General features: G+C 29.3%; 1 protein-coding gene and 1 long non-coding RNA gene across 2 annotated transcripts in view; one reads left to right on the top strand and one right to left on the bottom strand.

Moving 5' to 3' along the window:
• LOC124419245 (cell adhesion molecule 4-like) overlaps nucleotides 1-13,102 on the top strand; it is a 217,242-nt gene that overhangs the window by 104,165 nt on the left and 99,975 nt on the right. The gene's annotated exons all lie outside the window — the stretch shown is intronic.
• LOC124419820 lies at nucleotides 6,877-7,425 on the bottom strand. The gene is made up of 3 exons (XR_006940831.1): nucleotides 7,285-7,425; nucleotides 7,077-7,224; nucleotides 6,877-7,018 (listed from the first exon to the last, which is right to left on the bottom strand). It is a non-coding gene; the product is annotated as an uncharacterized LOC124419820 (long non-coding RNA).

Raw genomic sequence — 13,102 nt, forward strand, 5'->3', positions numbered from 1 at the left:
TATGTGACATGATAAAATATTAAAAAAGCGCAAAATCACTTGCGAAAGCCATATTTGAACATTTTATTCTTACTTATGGACCGATGAAGATTTTCATTACAGACATGGGTACAAAGTACAAAAATTCGGTGCTTAATAAATTGTGTAACTTTTTGAAGATAGAAAATATTACATCGACTGCTCATCATCACCAGACTCTAGAAACTATAGAAAGAAGTCATAGAACCTTCAACGAATATGTAAGATCATACATATCCATTGACAAAAGTGATTGGGATGAATGGCTCAGGTATTTCACTTACTGTTTCAATACCACGCCATCTACGGTGCATGACTATTGCCCTTATGAGTTAGTTTTCGGCAAGATTCCTAATGGGTTTCAACAATTTGATAAGGTTCATACAATATCACCTTTATATAATGTAGAAGATTATGCGAGTTAGATATAGAAATAGCACATAAGAAAGCACGAGAAATAATTGATAGGTATTAATTAAAACAGGAATTAAATTATGATTACAAATTGAAAGTGGGAGATTTATTTTTTGTTAATGAAATGAAGTAGGTCACAAATTAGATCCACAATATAAAGGACTTTACGAAATTAAAAACATAGATTTAAGAAATAATGTAACTATAGTAGATAAGAAAAATAAAAAAGGGCAAATAGTTCATAAGAATAGAAATATTTTACTGATCGTTGTTTGTTTGTATGTATTTCTTGCGTTCCATGTTCTGTACAATTGTTACACTACCCACTTTATGAATAATGCTGTGTAAGAAATTAATTACTATATATAATCTAAGAACTTATTCAATAAAGACACACTTCGCTTAACACAAGAGAGCTGTAATTTAGCTCTTGCGAAGAATTAATATTGAACTTAAACATCTTTTAATTGCTTAGCTCTATACCACATACCCGGGTATGTTTCTCAATTTTGAAATATATATCTCGAGATCTATATATCGAATCGGCTTGAAATGCATTCAGAGTAATGTTTTCTATACATTTTCTAAAAATTAGTTAGATATTTCTATATTAAACCGATTTATGACCGATTTTCTATTTTTACCTCGTGTATAAATACCCAACATACCTGGGTATGTATACAAATTATATGTCAGTTATCGGACAAAAATTAAGTTTTATTATAAATTTTTTGTTTTATTATTAGAATTATATATATTATTGTATCTTATGAAAAAAAATTAACTAAACAAATTTAGTTCCAAATACAGAGTCACGTGCCTTTATTCATAAATTTGAATGTGATATATTTGTGGACCTTATAATATTAACAAATATGGGCCGATTTTGATGAAATAATTTTTTTATTGTGTATGACTTGGTTCAATTATCTTTCCCAGTCACTGAGTAATAGCTTCTTGAAGTTATGTTAATAACATTTCTAAAAATATAAAAATTATTTTTTTGTCACGCTAGAATTAAAGATATGTTAATAACATTTTCAAAAATATATAAATTATTTTTTTTGCCACGCTAGAAATACCGCCCTTTTTGTTTTTTATATATTACGCCGCCATTTTAAGTCCAATCGTAATATATGATATATCAATATTTATGGCTTGGATGTAGCTTCATTTCACCCTTAGATGATTTTTAAATTAGACGTAACATTCAATGCCCGACTTCTGATATCTCGGATCCTTCCCCAAAATCTGAAATTGTGGCTATACAATAATAAAGAGCCTTTAATTATATGAAATATAGGCCTTTGAAATGCTCACTTTTATGCATTAACAGCTATTTTATAGATATTTAAAAATGGTCATATATTCATTATCAACCGTTCTCACAGAAAATAATCAATTTGCCAGAAAAAAGCATCGAAAACACTTTTTCGAATAAATTATAATTTTTTTCAGTTCCAAACCCTTCAAGATCCTACTTCCTATCGAATAAGAGGAAAGTTTATTATATTCTACAGCACTACAGTGGATTAGCTTTGTCCATCCGACTTGTAATCCAACTACAAGTCAAAATTTTCCAGATAATTCGATACAAATAGGCTGATATTTCTGATTTTATCCAAGAACGAAGTTTTTGAAAATAGATTAAATCGAACCACTATTCCCCTAGCCCTCATAAAACCGTACTCCTCGAATAGGGCTTTGGAGCTCTTAAAAATTCCCTCTTAAACACTACAATCAGGATGAAATTCTGCAAATCTATCTCTTATAAGAAAATAAATCAAACACCAAATTTTAATAGGATCGATCCATAATTGCAGTAAATCAGTTTTCCATCAATAAAAATATTATATGGAAATCAAGGCAAAATTCAATATAAATGATATATTAAAAAATAAATCATATTTTAGTTATGCTCATATCTGTTATCAATGGCAGACAATTCCCGATTATTCATTTTATATTAGTTTTTATTATTTAAAGAACTTCTCTAAAGACATGAACCTATTAAAAAGAATAAAAAAATAGCCAATTTATCATAAAAAAATTATCACATTTTATAAAAATTAGTATAAACATTTTTAAATTTTTTTAAATAAAGAAACATACAATTAGTTGTATGGGAAAAACAGGAAAAACATTTTTATAAAACTTAACACTGTAATTTTTCATAGATTTTTATAAAATAAAAAGTTAATTTTTTTTATACCTACATGATTTTGTTATTAATTAATAGAATTAAAGAAAATGGTATTTCTTTTGTTAATATAGGGAGTAGGATGCAATTTTTGTATTGGAAATTAATTTAAAAATTTGTTTTCGACATTATCCCTAACAAATTAATTGTTTGTATTAAGAACTATACAGGTATTTTTATATACCTGTATAATAGATCTTTAGGCATAAAAGTGAGTATTTTAAAAACCTATATTTCATGTAATTAAATGTACTAACTTTAGATTTTAGAGAAGGATCCGATATATCAGAAGTCGGGTATAGAATGTTACGTCCAATTCAAAAATCATCTAAGGATGAAATGTAGCTACATCCAAGCCACAAATATAGATATATCATATATTACGATCGGACTTAAAATGGCGGCGTAATATATAAAAAACAAAAAGGGCGATATTTCTAGGCGTGGCAAAACATATTTTTTTATATTTTTGAAAATGTTATTAACATATCTTTAATCGTAGGGGTGACTGACTCAACTTTTTTTTCGACCCACCCTAATGTACACTATACGAAATGAAGGCGTTTTTATACCCTTCACGTTCGTGAGAAGGGTATATATAAGTTTGTCATTCCGTTTGTAATTTCTATAATATAATTTTCCGACCCTATAAAGTATATATATTCTGGATCCTTATAGATAGCGGAGTCGATTAAGTCATGTCCGTCTGTCTGTTGAAATCAGGTTTTAGAGGTCCCGATCTTAAATAATTCAGTTAGACATGCTTTTGAGTAGATCGCTTTTTAAAATCAGCAAAATCGGTCTACAAATAACGGAGATATGAGCAAAAATCCGAGACAACCTCTGAAAATTTCATCAAAAAAAACACATTTTTTCATGCTTTGTTAAAAAAGCAACAACAACACTGTGAATTGGATCAAGATGTACATGTGCGTGTGGAGATGTATTTGGTTTTATTCAGCTGTGTATTTGCTTTGTATGTTCGGATGCTGTTCTGTTCTAACGAAGGTAAGTGGGTATAACAAGAGCAAGGATATAAAGCAGTAATATGTTGGTATTACAGCTCATATTTGTTTGAGGGTGGTAGTACAGTGTGACGGTGGTATTACAGTACAACGGTTAATATTTCTTTCTGCTACAGTTTATAATTGTTTGTGTGTATGTTATGTGTGACATGTGTGCAGAGATACAAAATAAATAATAACTGTTTTTTTAAACATACTTGGTGAAGGGTATATAAGATTCGACACAGCCGAATATGGAAATATTACTTATTTCTTTATCATATGCAAAAAGCTTATGATATTTTTGGTAATAGGAAAGAAATAGGAAAACTTTAAAAGCAATTGCTAAAATTTAATGGTTTATGATCAAAAACTATTTAATTTATATATACAGACGTTTTATTAAATTAGTTTTGATAATTATCTGAATTTTTCCATCCCTGGTATATACCAATATTTCCACTGTCTATGTCATGTAAATTGTATGTTCTCACATTTTGATACCACCATCAGTGGTGATAGAGGGTATATATAAGTTTGTCATTCTGGGTGTAACACCAATAAATATTCATCTGAGACTCAACAATGTATATATATTCTGTGTCCTTATCAAATTCTGAGTCGATTTACCTATGTCCGTCTGTCTGCCTAAATCACGCTCACGTTTAAACCAAGCAAAGGAAGTCAGCCAAATTCATCGATAATATTCAATATTATCCTAAGCAGTTTGGTTTTGAAAATAAGTAAAATCGGTTCACACTGGGAAAAGTTATGAATCAAAATTTAAAACAACCTCGAAAAATAATCATTTTTGACATATCCTGATGTAATTTTCTCGAAAACTATGCAAGATAATTCCATGAAAACCACCATACATTGGTTTCTGCACAAGAGCTTGACCCTTGCTGAAAATTGCTAGAATTGGTTCACAATTTCATATACCTCCCATACAAAAGTAAATTAAGATATCCATACAAAATTTGGTACAAGTATTAATTTTATTCAGGAAAATATTACTGTGGATTTTTTTCCGATCGGTTCATAATTGGTCATAGCTCCCATACAAGTTCCCATCCCGAAAATTACTTAAAGGTGCATAACTTATTATTAAATTAATATATCCATATAAAATTTGGTACAAATATTGCTCTTATATTCAGAAATGTTAATATGAAAGTTTTTTTGAATCGGCACATAATTGGTCATAGCTCCCATACACTTAAACGCCATAACTCATTACCAAATTAAGATATCCGTATAAAGTTTGACACAAGTACTGCCCATATACAAAGAAATATTCTTGTGCATTTTTTCCTAGGATTTTATAAATAGTCGACTTTTCGACTTTTTGCGACTTTTCGACTTTTTTCGACTTTTCGATTTTTTCCACTTTTTGACTATTTTCGACTTCTTTCTACTTTTTTCCGACTATTTTTGACTTTTTTCGACTATTTTAGAGTTTTTGACTTTTTTTAAATTTTTGACTTGTTTCTACAATTTTCGATTTTTCGACTTTTTCCGACTTTTCGATTTTTTCCGACTTTTTCGACTTTCTTCGACTTTTTTCGACTTTATTCGACTTATCGACTTTTTTCGACTTTCAGACTTTTCGGTTTTTTTCGACTTTTATTCACAAAGTCGACTTTTTTCACAGACGATAGTCGAGTTATCGTCTTTTTTGGAACAAAATAGTCGACTTCGACTTTTCGACTTTTTTCGACAAAAAGTCGATTGTTCGATTAATCGAAAGTCGATTTATAGAACCCTACTATGAACTATTACATACATAGATAATTCTTTGTTGATGTCGGTCGTTGTTATTGTTTATAAATAGGAAAAGTTTTACATTATTATCTCTATGGGCTAATCATTAGACTAGTCTATAGTGTACAATACATGGACTAGTCCAAAGTCCGCACACAGGCTAATGTCTATATACAAGTCTATAGTTTATTCTGCAGATTAGTTTATGGTTTAGACTTCAGACTGATCAACTAGTTTGTCGACTAGTCTATGGACTATTCCATATATTACTCTTTGAACTACTTTAAGGACTAATCTATAGATTAATCTATGCACTATTCTATGAACTAGCGTATATACTATTCTATAAACTAGTCTTTGAACTAGTATATGGACGGGGTATGTTCAATATTATTGTATAGATTCTATAGATAGGTATGGATTATTCTACGGTTGCGTTTAGAATGAGGTTATTCGAATTGAAAACATGTAAGTAATTATAGTCGGGCGAGGTCGACCATATAATACCATGTTACGAAAAGTAAAATAGTTTTCATATTGAAACATTTCAGTTGAATTGTATCTTGTCCCACATATACTTAAGTCATTTTTTGTTGAATAAACCTGTGGACATTTGAGTCAAATTTTGAAAGGGGCTTTTTATAGGGGCTAGGGCCAAATGAGGCCCAACAATTATGGAGTTCATGAGGGTCATCAAGGCTAGTTTAGAACTTTTGTTTGCAGCTTGTTGTCGAGATACGAGTACATTAAACATAACAAGTAAGAAATTATAGTCGGGCGAGGCCGACCATCTAATACCCTACACCATTTATCTCCAAAATAGTGACCTGTAGTATGATTACAAGGTTTACAAGCCCTATTCGGGGGTTCAGTTGTATGGGGGCTAGATGAAAAAACGGATCGATCTTAACCATTTTTAATAGGCTTTGTCCTTGGAACAATGGAAGATCATTAAATTATCTTCAAAATTGTGACCTGTAGTTTGATTATAAGGTTTATATGGACGGAGGAATAAACAGATGAACGATTGGTATACCTTAAGGTGGGTATAGGACTAACATTATTCTGCGTTACAAACATCAGCACAAACTCAATATACCCTCCAGACTAAAGTGGTGTAGGGTATAATAAATCATACTTTAGGACATTTACTAAAAACAAATTACAAAATAATTATTTTTAAACATTTTTTATTTTGTATAAACTTTTGGTTTATGCTTTTTATAGGCCAACAAGCCTTCTTTACGCAATTGTCGGGTATAATTTGAGTATCTATAGTATAAAGCACCACGTGCTGAGTTGGGTCCATTATGGGGCACAAAATAGGTTTCCTAAGGTAAACAAAAAGAAAGTTGTGTTAAAATAACATTTAGAAGTAGATCAATCTCAAGAACCCCCAAAAAAAAACTTACATATTTTTCGGATGGAAAAACTCTAACAATTGTCTCGTCATATCGTGAAATATTGCTGTATATTTTTCGACTTTACGCTCCACTACATTACGTATTAAAAGATTAACAACACGTTTGCGATTTTTAATATCTAAAAAATTATGAATTTTATAAAATTCCATAACAGTTTGACCATCTGAACAGCTGTTAAGTATATCGAAAACATTCTGAAATTAAACAGGACCTTAGTATTCTCATATTTTTCAAAATTTTTTATAAACCTACAAATGGTTCTCCTTTATAGCTGAATTGATTTCTTATTTCCTAGCCATTACTGGATCTGGTAAAGGTACTGTTTCATTGTTATTTTTATCTAATTTTTGTTCATTTTCTTGTGGTTCTTTCATGGACTCCTGTTGAAAATCAGTTTCTTCTGTAATGAAATTTTTTTATTATTTATTTCTCTTATAGTATTATTGAGTTTTCCCTTTACCTGTTGAACAATTTTGCATATCAAAATCTTCGGAATTACATTCTGTTTTCAGCTCTATTTGATCTAAATATGAATCACTATCCACATCTCCTATTGATGCCGTGGATGCTGTGGGATATGCTATAGCATCGTACGTTTGTCTAATGCAATTCGACATAAAATAAATTTTGTTTAAAATCTCTCTACCATATTTTATGACTTTAATGCTCCTTAATGGCATTAAAATACAAGTAGATCTATTAAATTTTAAATAAATAAGGAAATGAAATCTTCCTACCAACTTTAATGAGAATTGGTCCATATACATATGTATGTATAAATAACCTTACCCTCTATATAAATTAGCACTGTCAATAGTTAAACCCCCATTATATTCGGCATAGCCGAATATATATATTCTGGATCCTTATAGATAGCGGAGTCGATTAAGTCTGTCTGTTGAAATTAGTTTTTAGAGGTCCCCAGATATCGGCGAGATCCGAATCTTCAATAATTCTGTTAGACATGCTTTCGAGAAGATCGCTATTTAAAATCATCAAAATCAGTCTATAAATAACGGAGATATAGCAAAAATCCGAGACAACCTCTGAAAATTTCATCAAAAAAGCCACATTTTTTTTCATGCCTAGTTAAAAAAGCACCAACAACACTGTGAATTGGATAAAGATGTACATGTGCGTGTGTAGATGTATTTGGTTTTATTCAGCTATATATTTTTTATGTTTGGATGCTGCACGGTGGTATAGGACAAAAAAAAAGAGGGAAATAATTCGGTAACTTCTAAACGGTTAAACGCGGTGCTTGCTATGAAATTCTGTGATGTAACAAACTTTGAAGTAATTAAAAATTTAACGAAAAGTGTTTTTACTTAAAAAATAAAATTAAAAATATTCTTTGAGCAAGAAAACAGTAATTAGTGCCCGATGGGGAATCGATAGACTAATTGATTTCTATTTTGATTTAATTTATTGGTACTTCCTATTAGTCAGTGTAACTTAACAAATTTTGACGAGTTCGCAAATTTTATGAAAAGGTTTTCATACCAAAATGTTTTTTAAAATGTTCTTTGGGCAGCAAAACTATAATATGTCATCGATAGGGAATCAATAGACAAATCGAACCGTATATAGATTTTTTCCTGAGTACTTGCTATAAGAAGGTATAACTTTGAAAAATTCGCAAATTTTTCAAAGTTTGTTACGTTATACCGTTATAGCAAGTACCTAGGAAAAAACCTTTATACCGTTCGATTTGTCTATTCATTCCCTATCGATCATATATTTTAGTTTTGCTGCTCAACGAATATTTTAAAATTTTTTAGTATAAAAACTTTTTCATTAAATATGCAAATTTTTCAAAGTTTGTTACGGTACACCGGCTAATGAAGAGTACACAGGGATAAAATCTATATACGGTTTGATTTGTATATTGATTCCCTATCGATGACATATTACAGTTTTACTGCTCAACGAATATTTTAAAATTTTTTAGTATAAAAACTTTTTCATAAAATTTGTCAAAGTTTGTTACGGTACACCGGCAAATAGCAAGTACTCAGGGATAAAATCTATATACAGTACGATTTATCTATTGTTTCCCTATCGATGACATATTTTAGTTTTGCTGTGTATACTTTGTATGTTTGAATTCCAAACATACAAAAAAATACACAGCTGAATAAAACCAAATACATCTACACACACACGTGTACATCTTTTTCTATGTACAGTGTTTTTAGTGTTTTTGTTGCTTTTTTAACAATTTTTTGATGAAATTTTCAGAGGTTGTCTCGGATTTTTGCTCATATCTCCGTTATATACGGACCGATTTTGCTGATTTTAAATAGCGATCTTCTCGAAAGCATGTCTAATAGAATTATTGAAGATTCAGACATCGCCGATATCTGGGGTCCTCTAAAAACTGATTTCAACAGACAGACAGACGGACATGGCTTAATCGACTCCGCTATCTATAAGGATCAAGAATATATATACTTTATAGGGTCGGAAAATTATATTATAGAAATTACAAACGGAATGACAAACTTATATATACCCTTCTCACGAAAGTGAAGGGTATAAAAACGGAAACAATTCAATAGACGGCACAGTAAATATAGAGTAAGAATAGAACATTGTTTTGGAATGTTAATAGAAAAATTCAATAGTTTAAAAGGCTTAAAAATGCGAATTAATTCTTCTCAAAGCCATTTATTTTCTTGCCAATGGATTGTTGTATGCTGTATTTTACACAATATTCTATTAGATGGACCAGGAGTCCCAGAATTCAATCAATTGCATGAAATCGATGAGGCCAACGAGCAACAAGATGAAGAGGAGCAAGACACAAATTCAACAAATGCGAAATTTGAATTCAAAAGACAAGCAATTTATTCTTTATTATTTTAATAATTTACTATTTTAATAATTAACATAAATAAAATACTCCCGGTTTTGGGAAGCACATTTATACCGCATTTCTATTTCATATTTTTCCACTCTCTCTTTTTTTTCCTTTTCTATTTCATTTTTTTTAATTCTAATTTTTCTTTCTTTTCTTTTATTTCTTCATCCATTTCTATTTTTTTCTGTGTTAGTTTTTCCTTTCGCTCATTTACTTCCTCTTCAAACTGCTTTTTCTTCAGTTCAAATTCTTTCTTAAATTTTTCTTTTTCAAATTAAATTTTTAATTGTAGAAAGAAATTTATTTCACTTTGGATCAATGAAAGTTGATCTATAGCGTTTTTTGGTGCAGCTCTTTTTAATTTTGCTGCAAATTTTTGCACTGCTTTATTTTTATTCTGCAAACCAGTGTTTCCATTAGTTTCTGTAGGTGAAGATAGTTCGTTTAAAGCTGAAGTCTGTGAACATGACGATGAAGGTTGCATGTCGGCGGATTCACCTTTTATATCTACAGAACCTGTATATTGTATGTAATGTTCATAACTGAAACTCGATGTGTAAAAACACATTTCGAATAAACCTCAACAACAAATTTAGTTTCCTAAAGAAGCCAAACAGTTTTGGGAGTTGAAAATTTAGTAGGGGGAGGACTGCGGGAGCCATTGAGTTTCTAGCAACAGTCGGGATGGGGTGGTTCGGTCCTTCCCTATTCAATTTCATGTTCCATTACAAATTTCTTTCTATAGACTCCCTATTTTGTATCGATTTTCAGATGTAAGGACCAGACAGACTAGACTAAAATAAAATTCTCCCCCAAATCTAGCCATGTTGAAAATAAAGAGAATTAATATGCTGAAGTTTATCGATCTATTCTAATTTAGGTATCTCTACGATGTTGTTAGAGATACGGCTTCACTACCCTCACCATCCATTGTTTCTTGGGCCAAATTTTGAAGAAACCCCAAAGTTAAACTAATCAAAGTACACTAAACTACATGATCCGATGAAAGAAAACACCCTGATATTTCAATTTAGCATTCCATAATTACAAATGTTATTTATTAATCAACCCATGAAAACATTTTATAATAATACAAAGTTTTAAGTTTATGTAACGCGTTCTATTAACAAATTCTAATTCTGAAGTTCATTATATTAAATTTAATTAAGAATAAAATATTACGCGGTTCACAAATGATTAAATTAATAATTGAATAGGGAAAAACTTATATATAGATTTTGGCAAACGATAAAGAAACAAAATTTAACTTTGAACTTTTTAAAGAGATGTTAACGAAAGAGTTCGAAAAAAAACATGTAAAAATTCCTGTTACTAAGAAACTAACATCATTAAAATTTGTTATGTACATAACATTACTCTCTAAAATGTTTTTTGTTGAATGTTGTGTCTTTAATAATGATAATGCAAGACTTTTAAAGAAAAAAAAAGGTTGTAAACGACTTACCGCATCAAACCGATCTGATGAAGGCCTCCAACAAGTCTGCGTTGATGTGGATTCGATGAACTTGTATAAAAGTTGTTTCTACAATTAGAATTGCATTATATTGTTTAGATTGCCATTTAGATTAGTTTAGGTTTGGAATAGTAAATTTTTGTTAGTGATTTAGATACATATAGGGTTTTCGAATAAGTTAATTTTTAATTTGAGCAAAATTTCCTTTAAAGTAATTTCAGTTAGATTTTAAATGTTTAGTTTTAATTTTTTCGTGATATCGCGTTTGTTTTTTTATGTTTTAAAACATCTTCAAAATTGTTTTAAAAAAAATGGTAAATATGAATTACATTTTGTATGTTTCACTATGCAAACAATAATTATGGCTTTTAAATTCATTTTGTTTATAATGTTATTTTATTCTTTTAGCAAATTATTATGATTAGGAAACAATTTTGAAGATCATAGTTACATGATATATTTAGATTAAGTTAACTTTTAATTTTAGAAATAATCTGTGATATTAGTTAAGTAATTTAATTTTTAAAACTCTTTTATAATAGTATTTTAGTTCGTATAATTTTCCGGGTTTAAAATTAGTTTTTGTTTTAGCTTAATTATTTAACGAATTGTAGTTTTCTTTTTTAACTTTTTTGGGATAATTTTAGGTTACTATCATTTTGGTTAATGAGGCTGTTAGAATTTACTTGTGACGGTGATAATTTTTAACTTTTTGCTAACTAGTTTTAAGTTATATTGGTGTTATTTTAGAATTTTACATATTTTAGATTAGATTTTTAGTTAAAATTTTGGCAAATCTAGATGGTTAAATATTTTTTTTGTCTTTAGCTTGATGTCAGGATTCAAATTGAAGAAAATTCTTTTCGCCCGTTGGTTCAATTTGGCTTTTAATAAACCACATGGAAACTTGTGGAAGATGAACTTTTCCAATTCTATATTCCGAATACTGCGTTTTAATAGGTTTAATCTAATGACAAATAATAGTTCACATTAGAATATTAATATAATTATTAATATAATTAGTGATTTACATAATTACCCAAAATTGTATGGATGTAAAATGTAGACTCTTTGCCTTGATCCAAGGCACGTTATGTAACCTTGAACTTGACACAGGTCTTGAATAGTTGGTCGTTTTGCCGTTTTGGGAATAATTTAATTAAAAATTACTAAAATTTGCAGATATTCACTGATTATCCAAATGTACGATAATAAAATAATCAGATTTATGTTGTAAAATTGTGTAAATCGTTTATCACTTTCTAAGGCTTGATTAAAAGCACACTTTACGTTTTACCACTTTGAGGTCCAAAAAGCAAAAGAACGTGGTTTATTCGATTTTCTTTAAAATCATTTTTAGGCGTCTAGAATTTTGTTAAATGCGGTAAAATAATGTATAAAAGAATGCAAAATAAAACTGTTGCATGTAAATAGTATTAAATTCTTACTAAATAGCACTTTTTGTTATTAGCGTATTAAATCGCTAAAAAAAATTAATTATCATTAAAAAGAATTTTAGTAATATTAAACATCATGAGAATTTTGCCACTACTTTAACTCACGAACATTATATTTTTTAAAATTTTGAATTTAATTTATTTGCAACTTAAAATCATTTAAACTAAACTTAATTTCCTTATAAAAATAAAGTTTGATTTATGTCAGCCAAACATTTAAGCAACCTGCATGATAATGCAGTGCATCTGTAAGCAAACATACCCTATCAGATGAATAAAGCGTATGAAGATAAAAATGGAAACAAAAGAAAAATTCACTGCTTAAACCTATGTACAAAGGAACAAAACAAATTGAATTATTTAAAGCTGGATTTTACTAAAATAATAATTAAATCAAAGCAACAAAATATTTGGGCAATTTTTATAATTCAGCAAAAAAACAAATACTATGTTAAGGTAAGTAAGTGACGTTTTTTTTTTTTTT

This window comes from Lucilia cuprina, chromosome 4 (genome assembly GCF_022045245.1).
Source record: "Lucilia cuprina isolate Lc7/37 chromosome 4, ASM2204524v1, whole genome shotgun sequence".
Lineage (NCBI taxonomy): Eukaryota > Metazoa > Arthropoda > Insecta > Diptera > Calliphoridae > Lucilia > Lucilia cuprina.